Source organism: Spermophilus citellus (genome assembly GCF_964194105.1).
Source record: "Spermophilus citellus genome assembly, chromosome: 9".
Taxonomy (NCBI): Eukaryota; Metazoa; Chordata; class Mammalia; order Rodentia; family Sciuridae; genus Spermophilus; species Spermophilus citellus.
The window spans coordinates 132,874,981-132,890,994 of NC_138191.1; the positions used below are offsets into that span (position 1 = coordinate 132,874,981).

A 16,014-nucleotide genomic window follows, 5' to 3' on the forward strand; every position below is an offset into this window, starting at 1 on the left:
TGAAAGGCTTAGGAAATAGGGAACAGCTATTGGTTCTGGCAGTCCAGCACATCTCTCACCCTTGGGGAATTACTCCTCCTCACCCCAGGGTACTCATGAGGCAGTCAATTACAGATTTCTAACCCACCCTAAATAAATAAATAAATAAATAAGCAAACTAACAAACAAACAATAAATGATACATACATACATACATACACATGTGACCCAAGTTGGACAAATCTATGTCTTTCCCTGATGGACCCACTAGCATACTGTGTTGGCAAATATTTGTTAAGCCCTGACTATGGGCATTCTGGACACTAATGGAGATGCAGACACTAATAAGACATATATATATATATGCATGCCCTTAACGGGTTTGTAATCTCATGACTTTTTAAAAAAATAGTTTTCAGTTGTAGTTGGACACAATACCTTTATTTTATTTACTTATTTTTATGTGGTGCTGAGGATGGAACCCAGGGCCTCGCACGTGCTAGGCGAGTGCTCTACCGCTGAGCCACAACCCCAGCCCAATCTTGTGACTTTTATTAAACGAAAATATTTTCCAGTTGTGACTAAAATACAGTGGTGAAATCAAAAGAGGAATATAGACATTTCAGGCTATAAACAGTGGAGATAAAAAATTTATATATTCTTGCATAGAAAAGTTAGTGAAAGAGGAAGAAAGTTGGTGAAAGAGGAAGAGAGTGAAAAAGGAAGGTGGAAGAACGAAGTGAAAAGAAAGGAGGTGGGGAAGTCGGGCAGGATGGCTTCTGAACTGATGTAATTGGTAAGTCAGAATGTTGAAAATGAGATTCCTGTCCCTTTAAAAGGAAGACAGGTGTTAAAACCAATTCGCCTTTTGCCTAAAATGGGCTGTTTCTCTCTGTACTCTCTCCAGATAGCGCCAGACTTCTATAGCAATACTTTAATCACGGACCCCTGCCCCAACCCTGAAAAATGCCCTACAGTACTCTCGATATTCTGAGTTTACCCGGCCGACGGAGGCCATCCCTGGGCTCTCTGGGCTCCATGGATCCCAGGTTGGACAGGCCCAAATTCAGGAGCGGGCCTAATTGCTTCCAAGGTAGCATCGCACCCAGCTTGGCGATGGGGAAGACCACGCCCCTAAACGTCCTGAGAGTCCATTTCAGATTTTTCTGGGGTTCTGGGTAAACTGGCGTCACCCCGCCCTGTCTGGCCGCTCTGGGTTTTAAACATAGACCCGTGCGTAGGAGAGGCCATTACTTTTATGGGCTACTGTGCTCAAGGAACGGCCAGAGACAGGGAGAGTGGCTTTGCCGCAGCGCCCGCTCCATCCTTGCCTGGGCTCCTCCCTCAAGCCGCCTCCGCCTCCTTGGAGCCCCCGCTCCGCCTTCCCGGCCCACCTTCTTCCGCTCCACCCCTTTGCTCTCAGCGCGGACTCAGCCACGCCCCGCGACCCTGCTCTGCCCGCCCACCACGTGGCCCCGCCTCCATGCCTATGGCCACGCCCACAACCCAGAGAAGCGCAATGAGCATCCCCGCGCGCCGCTCAGGCCCCACCCCGAAGTTGAATCCCCGCCCTTCGGGCAGAGTGAACCAATGCCCGGCCCCTCCCTCGGCAGGTCCCGCCCCGCCGTCCAGCCTCCGCTGCCTGCCTCCTGGCGGGGCGTTGCCGTTGCCGCGCCTCCGCCGCCCGCGCGGAGCCAGATGCCGCCCCCTCCGCCGGTCCCTCCCCCGGCGGCCTGGCGCCTCCCTCCCTCCCCGCCGCGGTGACTCACGGAGCGGGAGGCGGAGGCTGAGGCGGCCGCTCCCGCTGCTGCTGCTGCTGCTGCTGCCGCCGCCGCCGCCGCCGCCGCCGCCGCCGCGGCTGCTCCGGCTGAGCGCGCCCCGAACAGGCCGCCGCGCTCCGCGCCTGGGACCTGCAGCCCCCGCCAGCCGGCCGGGTCGGGCGGCCCAGGTAAGCGCGAGGCCGGCCCATGCCCGCAGCTCGGGGCCCGCGCCGCGCCGGGGCTTGGGGGCGCTGGCCCTTTGTCTCCCGGGGAGGGGCCGCGGAGGGCGCCCCGGACCCCGCTCGGACCCATCGGCGGGTCCCCGACTGTGTGGCTCCCGAGCCTGGGCCTCCTCACCCCTCCTGGTGCCGCTGCCTCCCGCCGCGGACCACCCCCCTGCCTTCCTCACCTTCGCACGGGGGTCGCCTCCACAGGTGTCCGAGCCGCGCACCCCTCCGCGCCCGCGTGGTTGTCATTGCCTGTCCTCTCCCCTGATCTCGGTGCCCCCTCTCTTTTCTCACCTGCGCCCCACTCCCAGCATCCTGACTATCCGTGTTTCCCCAACTAAATGCTGCCAAGGTCTGGCTACCGGGCCGCCCTTCCTCTCTAGTTTGAGCTTTCCGTTCCATCGCTCCCTGAAAGGTGCACATTGGAGTCATAAGTCTCATCTGCGTGTGGGACTTGCATACGTGAAGCTGCAAATTTAACCGCTTGGGACTCAAAACCACACTTCCCACCTTCTTTGCATCACCCCCAGTGTTCATTTTTCATGAAACTGGCAACCAAGACCCTGAGCTCTGGACATCCAACATCCTTAGGCCCTACAGCCCCCTACAGCTCCCTGTTGGCCACAAATCAAGACCTTTATGAATAATGGGACACATGGCTTGCAGCACTTTTTTCTGAGGATCTAACTGTCTGTTAATTACTTGTCTCTTGTCACAGATCTTAAGGAAATTAGCCTTGCCACCACTAGGTAAACTGAGGCACAAGTGTGTTGGTAAGGGAGCTGGAGGCAAGTTAGAGTTTGTCTTGAGGTTCTGTACCCCAGTGTCTTGGTTCTTAGCTCCCTGCTACAACCACTGGGCTCTAGTTCCTGGTTCTAGATTGTAAGTGAAAACTGATCTCTTGTGCCATTAAAGTGTCCAGAGATGCTAATGCTTCCTTGGATTTAAAACAAGACTCTGAATCATAAATAAAGGAACCAGCTGTCAAGGGCCATTGTATCATTCATGGCTTCCTGGTGAAGTTAGTGGTCCTTTGTAAATATAAAATGCTTCTGTGGATGAAGATTCATTCATCCAATAGTGAGCATTTACTCTGTGTCAGGCACAATTCTATGCACCAGGGTTTCAATGGTGAAGACAGACACATCCTTTACTGTCTTGGAGATATATTCTAAGGAGGGACAGATAATAATTGAGTAAACAAATAATTGGACAAAATCATTTCAGTAGTGTAAACGCTATGAAGGTGGGTAGGGGCCAGAACATTAAGTTCTGCACCTTCCTGTAATGCCACCATTCGAAGAGGCTGAGGTAGAAGGATCGCAGATTCAAGGCCAGCCTGGGCAACTTAGTGAGAACTGGTCAAAAAAAGAAAAGAAAAGAAAAAGGATGGGGATGTGGTTCAGTGGTAGAGTGCCCTTGGGTGCGATCCCTAGGACCAAAAAGGAATCTGTAGCTCACAGGACAAAAAAGAAAAAAGATTTTGTAGTTAGCAATAAAGAACTTGGATTTTATCCCAAATACAGTTAGAGGCCATTGGATATTTTAAGTAGAGGTATTAAGATCTGATGTAACAACTGTAATGCACCAGTAAAACTATATGGGAAAAAATATCTGATGTAAGTTTTAAAAAAATGTTCTGGGTCTGGGAATGTGGTAGAGTACTTGCCTAGCATGTGTGTGGTCCTGGGTTTAATCCCCAGTACTGCAAAAATATAAATAAAAAAATAAGCAAACAAATAAATAAAATGAATAAATAACAATAAAAATCTTTATTCAGGATTGTGAGAAGCAGTGGAGGCAGGGATATCAGTTGACTGACTGTTGCAGCTACCTAGAGAGATGATGGTGGCTTGGGGAACTGGGGTGATAGCAGTCTGTCTCCCTGGGAAGGGCTGAGAGCTGGAGAGCAAAACTCTGGGAAACACTAGTTGAAAGTTCTGTGTCTTTTAGAGAATTTCTGGAACTGGCCATGTTCAAGTTTAATTCAGCAAAACTTTTTAAGGATCTGTTATGAGTCAGATACTGTGTTAGAGTGTAGTAATTGTACACAAATAAGGTACAATGACTGTCCTTGAGCTTACAGTCTGTTGGACCTCACAGTTTAACTCTGCCATATCCGTGTTATAACAGGAGGCTCACAGAGCATGCTGCCCTTCCTTGATGGAAGAGGGCTTTTGGGTTTAAAATCCAGTTAGAGCTAGGTGAGGTGATACATGCATGTAATCCGAGCAACTCAGGAGGCTTAGGCAGGAGGATTGCAAGTTTGAGGCTAGTCTCAGCTACTTAGCGAGGCCCTTAGCAACTCAGCAAAGCCATGTCTCATTTTAACAAATAAAAAGGACTAGAGATGGACTCAGTGGTTAAACACCCCTGGGTTCAATCTCTGGGTTCAATCATAAAAACAAATACAGGCGAGAAGAACATGGCTTGTTCCTGCATCTGGCTGTATTTAAGTGGGAGCATTACTGCCCTTCTTCTGTTGTAAGATATTGCACAAAGAAACTGGAGGGGCTGAGGCTGTAGCTCAGTGGTAGAGCATGTGCCTAGCATGCATGAGGCATTGGGTTCAATACCTAGCATTGCAAAAAAAGAAAGAAACTTGGATTGTTCCCACAGTAGGTTGGAGAATACTTGAGTGGCCATGAACTTGAGCTATTAACCAGAAAAAAAAACTTGGTCTCTATGTTGCTTCTGAACCATACTGTGAGAAAGAGAGGGCCTTGGAGATTATGTAGCTGGCCTCCTCTTATGGTTGGGTAGCAGTGGCCCCTAGGGACTAGGTAATTCCTTTGAAGTTCCAAGCAGTTTGTACATTTCCTTATGGTGCCTGTCACTTTCTTCTCTTATTTCAGGTCCATGTGTTTGCACATGACTTCAAGCTCTCTGAGGCTAGCATCTCCATTTGATTCATCTTGCATCCCTCACAGTATATAGATTGGTGCCCTACACAAAGTGTAAACTCATCAAATATCAGTTTACTGACCCAGGTGTCTCATAACACCTAAAACTAATACTCCAGAATTCTAGCCCTATCCTTGTCATTTCATCAAACTGTGCATCCTTGCAGAATCCTTCCTGGGTACCACACGGTGGAAACCCAGCAGCCTGTCCTTCACCATGCTCACTGTATGGGCAACCCTTCCATGACAGGGCTGCTCTCTCTTCAGCCCTGCCTGCAGGGAACAGCTGCCAAGCGTGCTGACCAAGTAGTTATTTGACACTCAGCAAATATGAAGTGTAGCTCTTAATTAGAGCATGGACTTTGTGCTGAGACTATCTGGGTTTGGATCTTGATTCATCCGTCATGAGCTTTGTAATCTTCAGCAAATAATTTAACCTCTCCAGGTCTGAATTCCCCATCTATAAAATAATAGCAACTCCCTCATGGAGCTGTTGGAGGATTAAATTAAGTAATACTTTTTGATGCTCTGAACAGCACCTAGCACTTAGTATGGACTTTGTTGAAGTATTATTTTCTACCCTTGTTACTGGGGATGAAACCCAGGTGTGCTCTACCACTGAGCAGTGGTCCTTTTTAAAATTTTTTGAGACAGGATCTTACTAAATTGCCCTGGCTGGCCTTAAACTTGCAATCCTCCTGCCTCAGACTCCCAAATTGCAGGGGTTATAGGTGTGTGCCAATGTGCCCAGCTAGTATTAGTTACAATTTCATCTTTAAATTGATTGGCATATTAAGCACTGACTATGTTGTTGTAGGTACTAGGGATATAACCAAGAATAAAGTAGCCAAGACTGGTGGCCCAATGAAGTTTTATCTTCTTTATGTGTGTGTGTCACTGAGGGTGGAACCAGGGCCTCAGGCATGCTGAGCATGCCCTTTACTACTCTGCTACCCACCCAGCCCTGAAGTTTGTCTTCTGGTGTGACAGAGATAACAATCAAACAAAAGAATGCAGGCTGACGCACTTGCTGGGGTTGCAGGCCTGTACCACTATGTGTGGCCCCCAGCCCTTTCTAAAAATTATTAGTTTTTAAAAATGCTTTTATGAGTGCAGTATAGTTATGCATAATAGTGGGGTTCATTTTGACATCATATGTGCACGGGAATATAATTTGCTCTAATTCAGTCCCTGGTACTTCCTGTTCCTCCCCTCCTCCCCCATTTCCCCTTACTCTCCTCTACTGTTCTTCTATGTATTTATTGTTTTTTTTAATCAATAATAGAGATACACATAGGTAAAATTCACTGGCATATTCATGACTGTACATCACATAATTTGGTCATTTTCATTCCATGGTTCCTCCCTTTTCTTATCCCTCTTCTTCCATCCCCTTCCTCTACATCACTGATCTCCCTTCTATTTTCGTGAGATCCATGCCCCACCCCCACCCCCCTTTTTTTTTCTTATTTTGCTCTAGCTTCTGCATATGACCCTTGATCCTTGACTTCCTGAGTCTGGCTAATTTCACTTAGCAGGATGTTCTCCAGTTCTATCCATTTACTAGCAAAGGTCATAATTTCATTTGTCATGGCTCAGTAAAACTTCATTGTGTCAGTGTACCATATTTTCTTTATCCATTCATCTGTTGGAACAATGGCAGTTAGACGCCTAAGTGGCAATGCTGTGACTATATGCACGTTGTCAGGCCCACGGGCCTCTCAATCCTTCTAGAGGAGAATGCTAACCTTCTTTCCTTTTATACAACACTAAAATTAGATTTTGAGACAGGGTCTTGCTAAATCACCCAGGCTGGCTTCAGACTTTTGATCTTCCTGCCTCATCCTCACAAGTGAGAGTCATAACTTTAGCTAGTTCTGAGGGGTGACTTTTGAATGGATACTTGGATGGTGGCCCTAAGGTTCATCTTTGTGGGCAGAGAGAACAAGAGAAAAAAATCCCAGTGGGCCTGGAGTATGGTAAGCAAAGAGTTAATAGGGCCAAGGTCTGTGGCTGTGGTAAGAAGTTTGGATTTTACTCTTGAACTCTGAACAGTGGGAAGTTGCTGCATGGGAACTTTTCCTGGGTCTCTAAGAGAATATTTGAATCCATACTAAGAGCAATCAGGACACTAGGAAGAACAGCTGGAGTGGCATGACCTAGTCCTGGGAAGGCCTTTGTCGGCCAGCTGGCCATCAGTGAATTTTCCCATCAGGGTCCTCATATCTATAGCCCAGGTACTCAGATGACCTAGGAACCCTCAGCTCAGTTGACCAAGAGGCTGCACATTCCATCGAGTGTTTTCCTCCCCCGAGTCAGTAAGTCATTTGCAAACATTTCTTTCTTTTCCAGTACTGGGGATTGGTCCCAGAGGCACTCTATCATTGGGCTACATCCTCAGCCCTTTTTATTTTTTACTTTAAGACAGGGTTTAAGTTGCCCCTGCTGGCTTTGAACTTGTGATCCTCCTGTCTCAGCTTCCCAGGTAGCTGAGATTATAGGCATGCCCCACCATACCTGAGTACAGTGAATGAGTATGGCCAGCCCTTAGCACCTTGTCATCTCTAGTGGAATGTTGCATGTTCTCTGTTCTGTGTGTTAAAGCTTCTTATCTTTTTTTTTTTTTTTACCCTTGGCAGTGCTGGGGATGGAACCTAGCCCTCATACATGCTGGGCAAGTGCTCTACCACTGAGCTCCACCTGAGCCCAAGCCACTTATCCTGGCAGTGACTCTTCGGCAATCTTGGAGTTTTGCTGAAATTTTTCATTGGTGCCTCATGGGCGTGCTTACACACAGATAACAGTTTTTGGAATATCAAGAGAGAACTGACAGGTTTCCTAGTCACCTTCTCTTCTAGCCTCCTGCCAACTACCACCACGTCCACTATAGAGGGTCAATCTACACAGTCACCCCTGAGTACCTCCTGTTGATTACTAGATAGAAACATGTGGTGCCTAGAAAACATTGACTGTCTCTGGTCTGAGCTAGTAGGATTGGAAACTCAGCAGCACCCTCAGAAAGGGCCTTTCAGACCCAGGGGCTTAGCTCACCCAGAGTTGGCTTCTAGCCTGTGCAATGGCCAGCTTTTTGGATCCTCCTGTAGGCATGCCACTGTTAGTTATTGTCCATGATCACTGCTCTGCCAACCTTGAGAGGCCAGCAGGAGTTGCTAGAAATTAAATAGAACTTTTGTATTATAAGTCATGTTCAGGGTCCTGGGGCATTTCATTGGCAGAGTTGAAATCCCTGTTAGTCACATGTCATCTGTGGTCTCATAAAAAGTAAACAGTGGGTACTGTCTTTTCCTCATGTAACTGGTTTTCTCATTATGAGAAGGATATGAGCTCATTTAGAAAATGAGAAAATGAATGGTAACGGCATTTTAAGTACATTGTCTCATTTAATTTCACTGTAGTTTCTGAGATATGTGCAGTTGTTACCATTTTACATGTTCAGAAACTGGCCTAGAAAGGTTAAGAAATTTGTTTGAGGTTCAGCTCATTGGGAACAGTCTTGGCAGCATGGCTTCCAAGCAAAGCTCTGAACAACATGTTATACATCATTTTTCAGATGAAACTACAAAGAGAGAAAGAAAAAGAAAAATCTCCCTTAAGCCCAGTGCAGGTGACATGCTTAGGGTAGCCCGAGTTAGTTCACTGGCTGCTGCAAAGGATTTGAATACTAGGCCCTTTCCCTGTCTTATTTGACCTTGGGCAAGCTAATTAACCTCCCTTTGCCTCACTTTCTCTGACTGTAAATGGGGATAATGATACTTGTGCCTTCATAGTTCCCAGGAGCATTGTGATGTTTGAGCCAAAGTGCTTTTGAACTTCTTTTATGAAAGAGAACTGGGCACCAACTGCTGTTATACTCAGTTATTAAAGACCTATTAGGCCCTGGTCCTCTACGAAGCCTTGTTAAAAAGGAGAAGACAGCAATCCCCAGAGGGAAAGAATCCTTCCAGGGTGGGCATAGTTGGACCCAAACATTGTCCTTCCCAGGTTTCTGAAGGATCAAGTATCATGAATATGTCTCCATTTTTATGGCAGTGTTGTTGTGTGCAAGGAGATGTTTGTGCTTCACATCACAGCAGGATTCTGAGCACTGTGGGAGTAGGCCACATAGGGGGCTAGCAGGATTGGTTCCCTATTGTGTAAGCCAGGAATGACATGCCAAGAGGAGGTGGTTGTCTTCCATTTGTTCTCCCTGCCCTCTTCCTACCCGAAATGACTCATTGATTGAGTTAATATTTAGGGGCTGGTTGTGTAGATCAGCGATAGGGCCTTGTGCAAGCTAGGCAAGTACTCTAAGTTTCATCCACAGCACTGTCAAAAAAAAAAAAAAAAAAAAAAGAAGAAGAAGAAAAGAGAAAGAAAAAATTTAGTGAGGTTTTTTAATATTCTGTAGCCTGGGCACATAGCATTGTAAGGGGAATGCTATGGCAGATGGGGTAAAAATAGTTCTCCATTCAAGGCTTATAGGCTAGGGCCAGGAGGCTCATTATCTAGGAGGGTCATGTGAATGAAGAAAGAATGTGCTGGTGAGAGTGTCATGCCTCTGAGGAGGAGAATCAGAATACAATTTCCAGATATACACCTCAGCCCAGTGGTTACCTGTTCTAGGTGGGCATTAAGGTGGTAGGCTACACTGGCTCCCCAGAAGAACAGGGAAGATTTTTAGATTATGTCACAGGTGACAGAAGTGGCACTTGGTATGGGCATCTTTAGCCACAAAGAGCACCTGAGCAGCCCTGTATAGTAAGAACTCTACTTCCACTTATAGCCTTGACCTCTGTTACTTGAGGTGGGATCACATTGAGGGTCTCTGCCCAAAGGTTTTGCTGGGTTTTGGAATTCTGTCACCAACTTGTCTGATGCCTTTTGTACATAACAGTCACCTGATCTGTCTTTCCAGATGTCCTTCCTTCCCAACAGTTCTTCCCACTGCCAACTTTGGAAAACAGGCATTTGGTGGCAAATGGACTATGGGGGTTTCTGGTGTGCCCCAGAATTCCTGAAGAAATGGATACATTAGACACCTGTGTCTCAAGCCCCTTTTTGGGGTCAGTATATGCAGAGTAAGGCAGAAGTGGGGTTCCTGTTCCCCACATTTGCCTAGCAGCAGGCCTCCAGGTCTCTCAAAGACCAAGGTTAGGGAGGCTCAGTAGCTCATGTGAAGCACACAGTGTTCCTCTCTCCCTCCAGCCAGGGCTGGTGTGGAGAGGGCAAAGGGCTGACAGAGGTAGCTAGCCATGTTTAAAGGGAGAGGAAGGTGCCAAGATGGCATGGCATGGCATATCTCTGGGTGATGTTATATATCAGTGGTGGGCAGTGTGCCTGGTGCCAGTCAGTTACCCCTTCAGTCTGGCAACAAGGGAAGAATCATGCAGCATCTGATCAGGAGGAAGTGGCTGGCACAGTGAGATTAGGTCACTCGGTGCACCTGGGCTGATGCTGCTATGGCTGGAACCTGCAGCAGTGCTGTTGCAACTGGAAGAATGTGACCCACTTCCACCTCCTCTCCCACGTGGAGAGCTGGGTGGGAGGCTTTGAGACCAGCTCCAATTAAGCCTTTTTCAGGCTCGTGTATAACCCAAGAATCCAACCCACATGTTTCCTGCTGCTGGAATCCCACGGTCTGCTTCCCTGATCTGAATAACAAGCCCAGGGCAAATGAAGTTACTGCCTGTCATTCAGCAACCTTGGATTCTGCCAGCGAGGCTTCCTGCAGAGATCAGGGTCCCTTGTGGATCAAACATCTTTCACAACATGGGCCCCACCCCTGTTCTTCTGATTAAATCTCTGGGTAGCTCATGGACCAGTTTCCAGACCTCCCTGACCAGACAGAGGCCTCACAGTCTCTTGTTAGGCAGCCCAGCTTCCCAGAGACCCATCCTGACCTTCACCCTCCCTGAACATTCTTCTGCTGCAGGACTGTAAAATAAGATCTGTTTGGGACCCTCTAGTCTTCTTCAGGTAGAGGACATTTTGATTTTATATTTGTAATTTCTCATTTCTTTTTGTGTGTGTATGGGGAGGAGCTGATTTACATACCTAAAGTTGTGAGAGCTACTAGGATAATTTAGGAGCTTTAAGATGGTAAAGTGGTAGTTCTGAGCCCTTGAGTGATCCTATTTTATTTACGAAGAAGGGAGCAAAAGGTGGTAACTATCAAGGTCAAGGTAAACTCTGTCTAGGCCGAGGGAGCCTGTTCCTGATCTTGTGCTCCACACTGGCCTTGCATCCAAGGAAGAGGCTCCCTGTTTCTCCTGTCAGCGCCATTGGCACTGCCCCCAGCCCTGTAGCACATGGCCTTCCTCTGCCAATTGCTGGGGTTGCAGGAAGATAGGGTGTTTGTGACTCTTAGGAGGGAATGGTGGGCTTCTTAGGCAAATGAGCTCTCTGTAGGGTGTCCCTCTAGACCCTCAGTCAGCTTCCTGCCTGAAGCAGCCTTCTGGAGCATGTGGTAGGCACAGTGAAGCCAGTCAGCTGAAGCTGAAGCCTGGTCTTCTCCTCCCTCCTGGGGTGGGGGTGGTGCTGCCTGAGAGGTCATGGCACCCCTCTGCCCTGCTGACCTCTGCTCTGAATGGTGGCTACTTGCTCTGCATCACCAATCTCAAGCCCAAGAGCAATAAAGATGGAGACAAGTGCTCTACATCAGACATGGCCCTGGCCAGGAAGGACTACCCAGAGGAGCTCTTCTTTTACTCTGATCTTCTGACCTCATTCCACTTACTTTAAAGAAAAGGTTCATTCTTTTTGAGTAGTTAATAGTGCAGAATTCAAAGGGTTACATGGTAAAAACGAAATCTTCCTCCTTTCCTGAATTTGTAGCCACATAGTTCACCTCCCCCAAAGTGACCACTCTTAACCAAGGCCTTCGTGTCTTTTGTTTGTTTTTGTTCATAGTGCTGGGGATCAAATCGAGGGCCTCTTGCACTCTAGGGATATGTTATACACTAAGCTACACATTTTTTTCAGTTCTTGAACTTCCTGCATGCTAGTCACATTTTGTACCACTGAATTATATCCCTAGCCCCCAGAGTTTTGATTTTTATGTGACTAGATTTTGTAAATCTTTTGTGACTTCTAGGTTGGCTTTTTTTTTTTTTTTTTTAAGAGAGAGAGAAAGAGAGAGAATTTTAATATTTATTTTTTAGTTCTCGGCAGACACAACATCTTTATTTGTATGTGGTGCTGAGGATCGAACCCGGGCCGCACGCGCGCCAGGCGAGCGCGCTACCGCTTGAGCCACATCCCCAGCCCCAGTGCCTCACTTTTACTGAGGCTGGCTTTGAACTCGTGATCCTCCTGCCTCAGCCTCCTGAGCCTCTGGGATTACAGATGTGTACCACTGTGCCCAGCCTGTATTTTCTTCTAATATATACACACTCTGTAAGTGTAAAACTTTAATCCAAAACCAATATATCAAACTCTGTCTAACCAGAATTGGGGCAAGCTTGCATTATGCATCTCCTAGGGAACACTGATAATGTCAGCTACAGCAGTTTATTTCCAAAATGTTTTAAATTCTAAGTAACAATTAGCCAAATCTAGATTATGGGAAATCCTAAATTATGGTTCTGAACTCTAAAAAATGTTAATGTGTTGATAAATAAAGAAAAGCTGACAAACCATTCCAGACTAAGGAGGTTAAAGAGAATGGGAACCCAGGGCCATCAAGATCCCTTCATTAGGTCCTCAATTAAAAACCAGTAAAGGAGCCTGCTATGGTGGTACATGCCTGTAATGCCAATGGCTCTGGAGGCTGAGGTAGGAGGATTGCAAGTTTAAAGCCAGCCTTAGCAATTTAGCAAGGCTCTGAGCTACTTAGTAAGACCCTGTCTCAAAATAAAAAATAAAAAGGACTAAGGATGTGTCTCAGTGGTTAAGCACCCCTGCATTCAATCTCTAGTACCAAAAAAAAAAAAAAAAAAGGTGGGGGGAGAAAAAGAAAGAAGAAGAAAACAAACAAAAAAACAACAGTAAAGGCTAAATTGAAGGGGGAGGATTGTGAACATTTGGATATGGTATATATAGATATGGTCTGTGTAGAAACCATGGTTCTGGGTTACTATTAAATACCTTGGAGTAGCTTGGCATGGTGGTATATGTCTACAATCCAGTGACTGAGGAGGCTGAAGCAGGAGGATTCCAAGTTTGAGATCAGATTCAGCAACTTAGAGAGAACCTGTCTCAAAAATAAAAAGGGTTGGGAATGGGACTGGAGTTGTGGCTCAACGGTAGAATGCTCGCCTTACACACATGAGGCTCTGGGTTCGATCCTCAGCACCACCTAAAAATAAATAAATAAAGGTATTGTGTCCAACGACAACTAAAAAGTAAATATTTAAAAACAAAACAAAAGGCTAGGAATATAGCTTAGTAGTAGAGTGCCCCTGGGTTCAGTCCCTAGTACTGAAATAAATAAATAAATAAAACTTAAAAATTAATTTCTTGGGGTGAAAATGAATGGCATTGTGGGTATCTAGGAGAGGGGCATTAGGAGATCCTGAATGAGGGTGTTCAGTGAAGTGATGTGATATCAAATGGTTCTAGAAAAAGAAAAGGGACTGGGAATGTAACTCAGTGGAAGAGCATTTCCTTAGCAGGAGCCAGGCTGTGGGTTGAATCCCTAGCACCATTAAAAAAAAGAAGAAGAACATAGGGAGGCAGGGGGAGAGAGAGAGATAAAGACATGTATACACCCACTTATGCCTACAACACAGAGAGGCGTTAGACAAATATACAAATAGGTTATCAGTGGTGACTCTAGGGGCAGGGTATTTGGATGTGCATTGTACATCTGAGCTTTTCTTTCTTTTTTGTGGGGGGGTACTAGGGATTGAACCCAGGGGTGTTCTACCACTGAGCTATATTCCCAGCCCTTTTTTGTATTTTATTTAGAGACAGGGGCTCACTTAGTTGCTTAGCACCTTGCTTTTGCTGAGGCTGGCTTTGAACTCTTGATCCTCCTGCCTCGACCTCCCAAGCCACTGGGATTACAGGTGTGCACTATCACGCCCGGCTTCCTTTATTATTTATTTATTTATTGTGGTGCTGGGGATTGAACCCAGTGCCTTATGCATGCAAGGCAAGCACTCTACCAACTGAATTATATCCCCAGCCTTTATTTTTTATTTTGAAACAGGGTCTTATTATACTGCTTATAGCTTCACTAAGTTGTCAAGGCTGGCCTCAAACTTGAGAGCCTCCTTCCTCTTGAGTAGCTGGTATTACATGCATGCACCACCCACCATGCCTGGCTTCTTTTACCTTTCCTAAGGCTTTGAAATTTTTCAAAATAAAAAGGGTAAGGGAAAAACAAAAAACATGACTTTGTTCCATCTGGAGTTTACCTTGACTCAGGCCCCTTGCCTTTCTCCTGGCTCTCCTGGGCAATTGTCCTGGATTTCTGGTTTCTTCTGCTTTGTGCAGCCTGTGAAATCATTGTTTTTCTTTCTCTTAGGAACATCTTTGGTTGTGTTATCTTGTTTAGGACCAGGAAAGTTTTTATAACAAAAGTCATTTAAATGACTCTTCTAGAAGCAAGGACTAGCATGCCGTCACTGGTGTGCTGGTGCCAGTCTTTTTGTTTGTTTGTTTTTCTTCTTGTTTACATTGCATTGTGTGCCCCAAATAAATTTGCAAGAAGTTTTGTTCTCTGGGATCTGAGTTTTGCAAGAGAGCAGGTCTTGCTTGCCTTCTGGGAATACAGGCTTATAAAGGCTTCTGGCTTTCATTTTGTGAAATGTGACAATCTTTTTTTTTTTTTTTTTTTTTTTTTAAGAGAGAGAGAGAGAGAGAATTTTTAATATTTATTTTTTAGTTCTCGGCAGACACAACATCTTTGTTGGTATGTGGTGCTGAGGATCGAACCCGGGCTGCACGCATGCCAGGCAAGCGCTTGAGCCACATCCCCAGCCCGAAATGTGACAATCTTATGTGAGTCCTTGGTCTAAACTCAGGAGTCTTTTTGGCAGGGGAGCTTTTCATGGGCCAGCTTTGCCAGGAGCTTCAGCTTCTGTGGTTTGGTGGCTTTGGGAATGAGGGATTATAAATGGGTGGTGAGGATTTGGCTCCTGAGCTGTGTATTACCAGGGTGTGGCCAGTTCTGGATGCTTATTGCCTGTGCCCATTAGCAATGGAGCAGTTTCTTGGATCCCTCATGCCAACCCCCCTGGCCTCTAAGCCCATTCCTGTCTGCTCTCCTGAACTTTCCCATAGTGGTCCTGACCTTGAGCAAACCCTCCTGGGAGATGTGGCATCATGTTTGCAGTGCCAGATGCTGTCTCCCCATCTCTTTTGGAACATGTGCTTGGTGGTCTTCCCACACCTCCCTGCAGCCTCCACTGTCCATGGTCTCAGGCTGGATGATGCTTTGTGACCCATTAGGATTGTTCCTCATTTTTTCCCTCCAGTACTGGGGATTGAATAGGAGGTACTTTATCACTGCTGCATCCCCAGCACTATATATATAATTTTTATTTTTTAAAGAGAGAGAGAAAATTTTTTTAATATTTATTTTTTAGTTCTCGGCGGACACAACATCTTTGTTGGTATGTGGTGCTGAGGATCGAACCCGGGCCGCACACATGCCAGGCGAGCACACTACCGCTTGAGCCACATCCCCAGCCCCCCAGCTCTATATTTTGACACAAGGTTTTGCTGAATTGCCCATGCTGTCCTTGAACTTGTGATCCTCCTGCCTGGGCCTCCACAGTCACTAGGATTACACGTGTGCACCCTTGAGCCTGACTACAAGTGTTCCTCTTGATACCATTTCCCCAGCAAGTTAGTGGAATAAACACATGGGAGTATCTTTGTTTAAAACATTTTGTATTTTGATTATCAGCTTGTTAAATACTTGGGAGGAAGGAAACTGAGCCCCCAGTACCCCTAGGGGAAGGCTTCCTCCTTCCTTGGATTATGTTTTGTTTGGAGGAGCTACAGCGCTGCCTGTGTAGTAGAGCAGGAACAGTTACCCAGGCACATCAGTGTGGCGTTTGTGCTGTGTGGGGTCATGAATCTTCCAGTGTGTGGCACATTTAGCTATGTTTACAACTTAAATGAACACGCTTATATTTTTATGCAAATTAGCACATTCCTATACAGTTAAAACCTGTTGGAAAGAGGCTTGGCTTT

The 16,014-nt window shown here is 46.2% G+C and overlaps 1 protein-coding gene across 3 annotated transcripts in view; it reads left to right on the forward strand.

The window, feature by feature from the left end:
* Positions 1-1,658: 1,658 nt before the first annotated feature.
* Positions 1,659-16,014, forward strand: part of CTNNBIP1 (catenin beta interacting protein 1) — a 73,571-nt gene continuing 59,215 nt past the window's right edge. Inside the window, exon 1 of one of the 3 annotated variants that reach the window (XM_081306813.1) lies at positions 1,659-1,927. The gene's annotated coding sequence lies outside the window, so the exon portion shown is untranslated. The remainder of the gene's footprint in view (positions 1,928-16,014) is intronic. The other 2 variants (XM_081306816.1, XM_081306815.1) reach the window with 2 other exon arrangements.